Genomic DNA, 9,590 nt, shown 5'->3' with positions numbered 1-9,590 from the left:
TGGAAGACCAAGAAAGTTTTCATCTAGAATGGCCCAAGACCTGGTGAATAATGTTTAGAAATGCTCACAAAGAGCTGCAAAAAAGAGTAACAAACAGATCAAGCTGTTCACAGGACAACAGTACAACATACTTTAAACAACAAAAACCTATATGCCAGAGTTGCCAGAAAGAACGATCTCTCAACAAAAAAATGAAGTGTCTGAAGTATGCAAAAGAAAACATTGGGAAGCCTGAAGCCTTTGGGAACAATGTGCTTTGGACTGAAGAAACCAAAATGGAACTTTTTGGCCACCACCAAAGAAGGTATACTTGGAGAGAAAATGGTGAAGCCTTTGTAGAGAAGAACAACTTGCCAACTGCGAAGCATGGAGGTGGATCCATTATGCTTTGGGGTTGTGTAGCATGTGGGGGCACAGGAAATTTTGTGCAAGATTGCCTGATACCATTGATTATAACCAGCGCCTCTGGACCTCTAACTGAAACGGCCCCAAAACATCAGTGACCCACCACCATATTTCATTGTGGATATGAGGTGACTTCTTTTGCATCCGTTTTGCCGCCAAACATACTGATGCTGTATCTGACCAAAATGTTCAATTAATTCTGGAGCCCACTGGTCGTACTGTCTCCACACGCAGCCGCCTGCGGCACGCCTATCTACAGATGCAGAGAAACAACTATTATAGATAGCAGAGCAGAGAAAAAACAAGATATGAGAACAGCCAGCAATAAACATATAGACTGTTTTCCCGTTCAGCTATACATCGCCTTCCCTCTCATGTGCCACGCATCCTGAAAATGTGCATAAATCTCAGGCTCAAAGAGCCATTTAAGTTTCGCCATGTCTTCTAGACAAAGAAAGTGTATTTTATTTATTTTTCTGAATGACGTAAATCTAGCAGCATGATAAGAGGGACTATGAAATACAACATTTAATTTTCAATTTCATTTAGATCACTGTAATGGCATAACCAGTTCTCTTCTGCTGTGCCTACATCATAGCCCGTCTCTGTGTGTCGGTGTAATATTCCAAATCTAATGTGGGCACATATTGACCTTTTTATTTCTGTCAAATTACATAGCACATTGTTTTCAGTACCATATTTCTCTTTTATTTCACAAAAAGTGTGAAGTTTTTTTTTTTACCTAATATCTAAGGCACGTCTACCTTTAAATTGGGAAAAAAAAACATACACACATACACACGCGCGCACCCACACACACATATATACACACCCCAGCTGTTTTGTGCTTCTGTATGTTTCGCTATATTGTGCGCTCGTGTATGAAGTTTTACTTATTACAGTTATTTGATTATCTAGGTTATTGTAGTTTTCAAATCTGACCACATAATTTATCTGAAGAGGGGTTAAACCATCCTATCCTAAAATCTTAATGCAGTCACTCAAATTTGGTCGATGCATTTTTCTGTGTTAGATTATCCAGATATTATCTCCCCTACCTTTTAATGTTTGAATTGCTGGCTCATACAGTTGTGTTCAAGAAAATAGCAGTACAACATCGGTAACCTGATGAACCACTGTTATTAGTGGTAGTGATATTCTGCATGGCAAATAATTCACTTGTAGATGTAGTAGTGCAATAGAAAAACAGCAGACCCAACTGTCATGACATGCCTGTGTAATTGAGTCATTCATTGATAGGGGCGTGTTCAAAATAATAGCAATATGGAGTTTAATTAGAGAATTCATTCATTCTATGAAAAAACTGGTGTCATTAATTGTCCTTTATTAAGGAAGAACGGAAGCAAATGTTTCACACATTGTTAAAAAATATATTTCCTTCTGAATTGCTAAGTAAAATGTGACCTTCCATTGTACCGAGGAACGTCATTTGATTACAAAGTTGATTGGAGAGGGGAAAGTGCAGCAGATTATATGATATTCAGCTAAAATGATCTCAAGTGCTTTCAACTGGCAACAAAAACCTGAAACAAGCAAAAGAAAACGAGCAACTACTGGTCAAAGATGATCTACAATGACCTGTAAGTGCTGTTATTGTCAGAAGTCATCTGATCGAAGCTGAGCTATCGGTAAGAAGCCCCCGTAAAGCACCATTGTTGAAAAAAAGGGCATGTGCAGAATCGGTAAAAATTTGCCAAGGAACACATTGATTGGCCCAAAGAGAAATGGTGTGACATTCTGTGGGCTGATGAGAGTCAAATTGTTCTTTTCTGGTCTAGTGGTCATTGACAGTACGTCAGACAGCCCCCGGGTACTGAACTCAAGCCACAGTACACAGTGGGTGGCCTGTAGCGTAGTGGTTAAGGTAAATGACTGGGACACGCAAGGTCGCTGGTTCTAATCCCGGTGTAGCCACAATAAGATCCGCACAGCTGTTGGGCCCTTGAGCAAGGCCCTTAACACTGCATTGCTCCAGGGGAGGATTGTCTCCTGCTTGGATAAGAGCTTCTGCCAAATGCCAATAATGTACACTGTGAAGGCAGTGAAGCATGGTGGCGCAATAATTGTGGTATGTGGATGTTTTTCATACTTTGGTGTTGGGTTTGTATACCAGGGATCATGGATCAGTTTGAATACATCAAAATACTTGAAGAGATTATGTTGCCATATGCCGAAGAGGAAATGCCCCTGAAATGAGTGTTTCAACAAGACAACAACCACGAACATACAAGTAAGCAAGCAACATCTTATTTCCAGACAAAAAGGATTGAGGTAATGGAGTGGCCAGCTCAATCCCCTGACCTCAGCCGCATTGAAAACTTGTGGGGTGACATAAAAAATTCACAGGAACTGTGGAATTAATTTTGTTCATCCTGGGCTGAAATACCTGTTTCTAGGTGCCAGAAGTTGGTCGACTCGATGCAACGCAGATGCGCAAAAACAATGGCTATGCAACTAAATATTAGTTTAGTAATTTAAAGTGAAGTTAAATCTTGAAACATTTCTTCAGATTATACAGTTTGAAGTGAAAAATGTCGACGCTGCCATTTTTTTGAACAGATTATATTCCTTTTCTTTGCTTCCTGTAAAAGAATAATGCAGACTAGATACAATGTGTTAATGCTTTGATTTGGAATTGAATATGTAATGTTTCCACTACATTTAAATTATTGAACTAAAAGCTATTCAAAGATATTGGCACTTTATTCACTTTTTTGAACACACTGCTATTTATTTGAACACAACTGTATTTTCCAGTTTTTTTTAAATCCATATTTGAATATTTTAGTCTGTTTTTCTCCACACTAGCTGGTGTGTGATATCTGTTTTGGGAAGTAACGCAGACGGAAGTGTTTTATTCAGCAGCTCACAACTGCTGTCCCTGCCATACATTATTCAGTTGGCTTTTCACTGTACTATTTAAAGACACCCTTCTGGAACTTCATTGTATTGTGCATAGAGGCCACACCTTTCTGGAACTTCAATGTACTGTGTGCAGATGCCACACCTTTCTGGAACGTCATTATGTTGTGTACAGATGCCACTCCCTTCTGGAACTTCATTGTATCATGTACAGAGGCCACACCCTTCTGGAACTTCATTGTATCATGTACAGAGGCCACACCCTTCTGGAACTTCATTGTATCATGTACAGAGGCCACACCCTTCTGGAACTTCATTGTATCATGTACAGAGGCCACACCCTTCTGGAACTTCATTGTATCATGTACAGAGGCCACACCCTTCTGGAACTTCATTGTATTTTGTACAGATACCACACCCTTCTGGAACGTCACTGCACATGAATTGGTCATTAAAGATCCCAGGACATTTTTCACAAAGAGGGGGTTCGCCGGTGTCCTGGCTAAATTCCAAACTTGGTTCACTCAACCTGCCACCTAATCATCCCCTGATTTAACTGGCTAAAAAGAAACCGTTCTCTCCTCTGCAACTGGGCATTGAGCATTCTGGCCCAAAATGGCTGCCGTTGCATCACCCAGGTGGGTGCTACACATTGGTGGTGGTTGAGGAGACTCATCAATGTAAAGCGCTTTGAGTCACCAGCTGGTGAGAAAAGTGTTATATATATATTGAATGTGAAATATTATTATTATTATTGCACAACACAGCTGTGACTGTCCCAAAAGAGCACTCTTGAAACAAGGAAAACTGCAAATGTCCTTCACTTTCACCCTGGAAAAAAAACAACAAAATAGTTTTTTAAAAACAACAACCGTAGAACAAGGGTCAGTCTCTTCACATAGATAAGAGTTTGAGTGTGCGGTTTCAGACAAAGCAATATGGCCAGTTTATAGCGGGTGTACTGCAGACAGTTATCTAAATGAAAATCTGTATTTCATAGTTTGTGAAACCAAAGCAAGATTAAGGTTATTAAATACAGTGGTTCTCTCCCTTCTACAGTAGATGGGCTGCTGAATACTTTACAGAACGTACCACTCTGAAGTCCTCCAACAAAAAAAGCATTGTAAATCTGCAGAGGGAACTCATGATACAAAAATCCTAACTCACTTCCAGGTTTTTGGACTACAAATTGCAGCACTTTCTGGCATATTACATACTGTAGAACTTTTGATCAAACAGTACATAAATTAGGCTATGGATGTTTGTGAGTAACCATGGCATTATATTTGGAGAGAGATGTTGTTTTTCCTTTCCAAATATATCTGAATAGATAGTACTCTAGGTAAATGGAAACATACTTCACTTTTTTTGAGTGAACTGCCCCTTTAACCAGAAATTCTCAATGACATTGAAATCTCTCAAATGTTCTTACTTGTCTCTGGATGAATACCAATTATACCAAGTATTTCCATCTATTTCCAAAAAGCATTCGATAAGGTACCACATGACAGCCTCAATGACATTATCAAAATGAGGACGATAAGAATTGTAGGAGCCATTTCGAAGTGGGTTCGGTATTGGCTACGAGAAAGGACACACAGAGAAGAAGTAGAAGACTTAAACAGAATCCAGAAGAGGGCGGAAACATGGCAAATGAAATTCAATACAACTAAATGTAAAGTTTGACACGTGGAAAATACAAATATATCGCAGGATTACTTTATGGGGGGGGGGGTACAAAATTGGATAGTGCTCAAGTGGATAAAGACTTGGGGGTCATAGTTGAGCAAAGCCTTTCGGGTTCTCGTCAGTGCAATCATGTGCAGTAACAGTAAAGAAGGCCAATAGGATGCATAGCCAGGAGTATTGATTATTGATTATAAGTCTAAGGAAGCTATACTCACCTGATACAATATCTGAACTTAAGGTTCAGAGAAGGGCAACCAGATTGATTCCATGTATAAAAGGTAACGAGGATAGACTGGGATGCTTAATCTCTTTAAGCTTAGTAAAAGGAGGCTTAGGGGGGATTTTGAGGCTTTTAAATTGATTAAAGGGATTAACAAAGTCAATTATAGGGGATTCTTCAGGGTGAGTTTGGTTAGCAGAATGAGAGGGCACAAATGGAAATTGGCAAAGGATAAATTCTGTACAGATATTAGGAAGTATTTTTTCACACAGCGTGTGGTCAATGTGTGTTATAGCTTGCCAGTGCATGTAGTGGAGGCAGAACACAGGAGGTTTTCAAGACCAGGCTTGATATGGTGTTAGATTCTATTTAGCTTTTCGGCAAACTAGGCAGTAGGTACACTTAGGGGTAGGAAAAGGCGAGCATTGATGGGCTTAATGGCCTGTTCTCGCCATTACCTTACATTATGTTCATGACAAAGTTAATAATAATTATGAAAACTAAAACAAAATTTTTTGTGAAATGTTTGCATTTGCTGAAATCCACATAATAAAATAGATCAGCCCTAATGCTAACATCAGCCTGCTCTCCATCCATTTACATTTTACATTTTAGTCATTTGGCAGACGCTTTTAATCCAAAGCGATTTACAAGTGCATCGGTTCTTCCACAAGTTAAAGCATCACATCCATAACTAGTAAAATACACTTAAAGTGCTGTTCCACGACTGAGGAACCAGAATGGAAAACAGGCATGAACAGGCGTGCAGCTCGACCACCAGGTGCTCATAGTGAGGGAACCATAAGGCGACCAGAGCTGGCAGACCAGAATAGTCTAGCTGGGGAGTAGGGACTGATTAAGGATTGTAGGAGAGGAGAGCATTTAGCTTAAAACATTTAACTTAAAATTTTCTGTGATTAATTTCCTTAGTTTTTATGCCGACAGGTTCAATTAATACTTGTTATACCATGGCACAGAAAAAAAAAAAAAACACCGAGGGCAAATACGACATTCATGGGTGGTAATTAATTTTGTATAACCTTGCAAACAAGATCAGATCAGAACAGATGGAACCTACTCCACTCAGCTCCTCATACAAGCAATGGTCCTGTTCCTCCTAGACTACTGCAATTCTCTGCTGGCTGGCCTTCCAGCATCCACCATCAGACCCCTACAACTGATCCAGAACGCTGTAGCCTGTCTGGTGTTCAACGTCCCCAGACATTCACATGTCACCCCCCTGCTCTGCGACCTCCACTGGCTGCCTGTTATCGTGTTATATGTGTATATATATATATATACACAGTACTGTGCAGAAGTCTTAGGCACTCTAAACGTTATTATATATATGCTTATTATTTTGTGTGTTAGTATGAAAGAACGAGATGGAAAGAGATATTTGGAAAGAGATTTCCAAATAGTCATTTTCCAAAAGATTTAATTATACACAGACATTTTATTTTTTATTTTTTTTAAGTAACATATTACTGTCAGCAATTGACTACTTTTTACATAAAAACTTGATCAAGGCTGTCTGAGATCAGAAGCAAGGAGCCAACCAAAGTCTGCAGAAGAACTGCTTGGAACAACCTGCTGATTGTCTTATAGAACTGCAGGACAGCTTTGACTATCTCAGAGAAGTAATGCAGTTTTAACGCCGAAGGGTGGTCACAAAAAATATTGATTTGATTCAGTTTGTCACTACTCCAAACTTGCCAAATTACTAAAATATAATGTAAAATGTGTAGTACATTTATTTAATTATTTTTGAAATAATCTTATTTGTACACAATGTTTCACAAGTGCCTAAGACTTTTACACAGTACAGTATATATATATATATATATATATATATATATATATATATACAGTGGTGTGAAAAAGTGTTTGCCCCCTTCCTGATTTCTTATTGTTTTGCATGTTTGTCACACTTAAATGTTTCAGATCATCAAACAAATTTAAATATCAGTCAAAGACAACACAAGTAAACACAAAATGCAGTTTTTAAATGAAGGTTTTTATTATTAAGGGAGAAAAAAAAATCCAAAAGCCCTGTGTGAAAAAGTGATTGCCCCCTAAACCTAATAACTGGTTGGGCCACCCTTACCAGCAACAACTGCAATCAAGCGTTTGCGATAACTTGCAATGAGTCTCTTACAGCTCTGTGGAGGAATTTTGGCCCACAATTTTGGCCCAATTTTGGCCCACTCATCTTTGCAGAATTGTTGTAATTCAGCCACATTGCAGGGTTTTCAAGCATGAACCGCCTTTTTAAGCTCATGCCATAGCATCTCAATAGGATTCAGGTCAGGACTTTGACTAGGACACTCCAAAGTCTTCATTTCGTTTTTCTTCAGCCATTCAGAGGTGGACTTGCTGGTGTGTTTTGGATAATTTTCCTGCTGCAGAACCCAAGTTCGTTTCAGCTTGAGGTCACAAACAGATGGCCGGACATTCTCCATCAGGATTTTTTGGTAGACAGCAGAATTTGTGGTTCCATTTATCACAGCAAGTCTTCCAGGTCCTGATGCAGCAAAACAGCCCCAGACCATCACACTACCACCACCATATTTTACTGTTGGTATGATGTTCTTCTTCTGAAATGCGGTGTTACTTTTACGCCAGATGTAATGGGACACACCTTCCAAAAAGTTCAACTTTTGTCTCGTCAGACCAGATAGTATTTTCCCAAAAGTCTTGGGGAACATCAAGATGTTTTCTGGCAAAATTGAGACAAGCCATAATGTTCTTTTTGCTCAGCAGTGGTTTTCGCCTTGGAACTCTGCCATGCAGGCCATTTTCGCCCAGTCTCTTTCTTATGGTGGAGTCATGAGCACTGACCTTAACTGAGGCAAGTGAGGCCTGCAGTTCTTTGGATGTTGTTGTGGGGTCTTTTGTGACCTCTTGGATGAGTCGTCGCTGCGCTCTTGGGGTAATTTTGGTCGGCCGGCCACTCCTGGGAAGGTTCACCACTGTTCCATGTTTTCGCCATTTGTGGATAATGGCTCTCACTGTGGTTCGCTGGAGTCCCAAAGCTTTAGAAATGGCTTTATAACCTTTTCCAGACTGATAGATCTCAATTACTTTCTTTCTCATTTGTTCCTGAATTTCTTTAGATCTCGGCATGATGTCTAGCTTTTGAGGATCATTTGGTCTACTTCACTTTGTCAGGTAGGTCCTATTTAAGTGATTTCTTGATTGAGAACAGGTGTGGCAGTAATCAGGCCTGGGTGTGGCTAGAGAAATTGAACTCAGGTTTGATAAACCATGTTTTAACAGGGGAGGCAATCACTTTTTCACACAGGGCCATGTAGGTTTGGATTTTTTTTCTCCCTTAATAATAAAAACCTTCATTTAAAAACTGCATTTTGTGTTTACTTGTGTTGTCTTTGACTGATATTTAAATCTGTTTGATGATCTGAAACATTTAAGTGTGACAAAAATGCAAAAAATTAAGAAATCAGGAAGGGGGCAAACACTTTTTCACACCACTGTATATATATATATATATATATATATATATATATATATATATATGTGTCTTTGCGAATCCAGTCCTCATTTTTGTTTCCCCCTTGTTATTGTGCTATTACCCTTTCATGTGTCTCACCTGATGTTTATTTGTTAGACCGCCCTCACTCCCATGCCCCACCTAGTTTTTCTCATTCCCCCATGTGTTTATACCTGTCCTTTTCAGTTGCACCGGACTAGTTTATCTTGTCCTGTGTCTGAGTCCCGAGCCCTTTTCTTCCGTACCCCAGTTCTAGCCTCCTCATTCCAGAGCCCTTGTTCCCTAGCCCTTGTTCCCTAGAACTTGTTCCTGAGTCCTTGCCCTTGTGGCATTCTGCCTTGTTTATCTGGATTCCTGTTTATGACCCCTGCCTGCTTTTTGGACTCTTCTTTTGGATCAACCTTTGTACTTTTGCTTTATTTGGACTGACCTCCTGGTTTTCGAACTCTGCCTGTTTTTTGATTGTCCTTTTGCAATTAAACCTGTCATTTTTCTGCACCCCTGTCTGCTTTTGGTTCCTCTCTTCCCCCCGACGTAACAGTTTTCCCCTGTCCAATCAACTTTTTAATCAAATGACATTCCTCCAAACAATGATTGGAAGGGCCCATTTTACATAGCAATTCAGAAGGAAATATATTTTATAACAATGTGTGAAACATTTGCTTCCCTTCTTCCTTAACAAAGGACAATTATTTACAGAATGAATGAATTATCTAATTAAACACCACACTGCTATTATTTTGAACACAATGAATAAGTCAATTACTTATTCAAGCGTGCATGTCATGACAGTTGGGTCTGCTGTTTTTCTATTACACTACTACATCTACAAGTAAATAATTTGCCATGCAGAAATATCACTACTACTAATAACAGTGGTTC

This window comes from Conger conger, chromosome 15 (assembly GCF_963514075.1).
Source record: "Conger conger chromosome 15, fConCon1.1, whole genome shotgun sequence".
Lineage (NCBI taxonomy): Eukaryota > Metazoa > Chordata > Actinopteri > Anguilliformes > Congridae > Conger > Conger conger.
The sequence above is the reverse complement of the archived record's forward strand: the minus strand, read 5'-3'. Positions refer to the sequence as shown.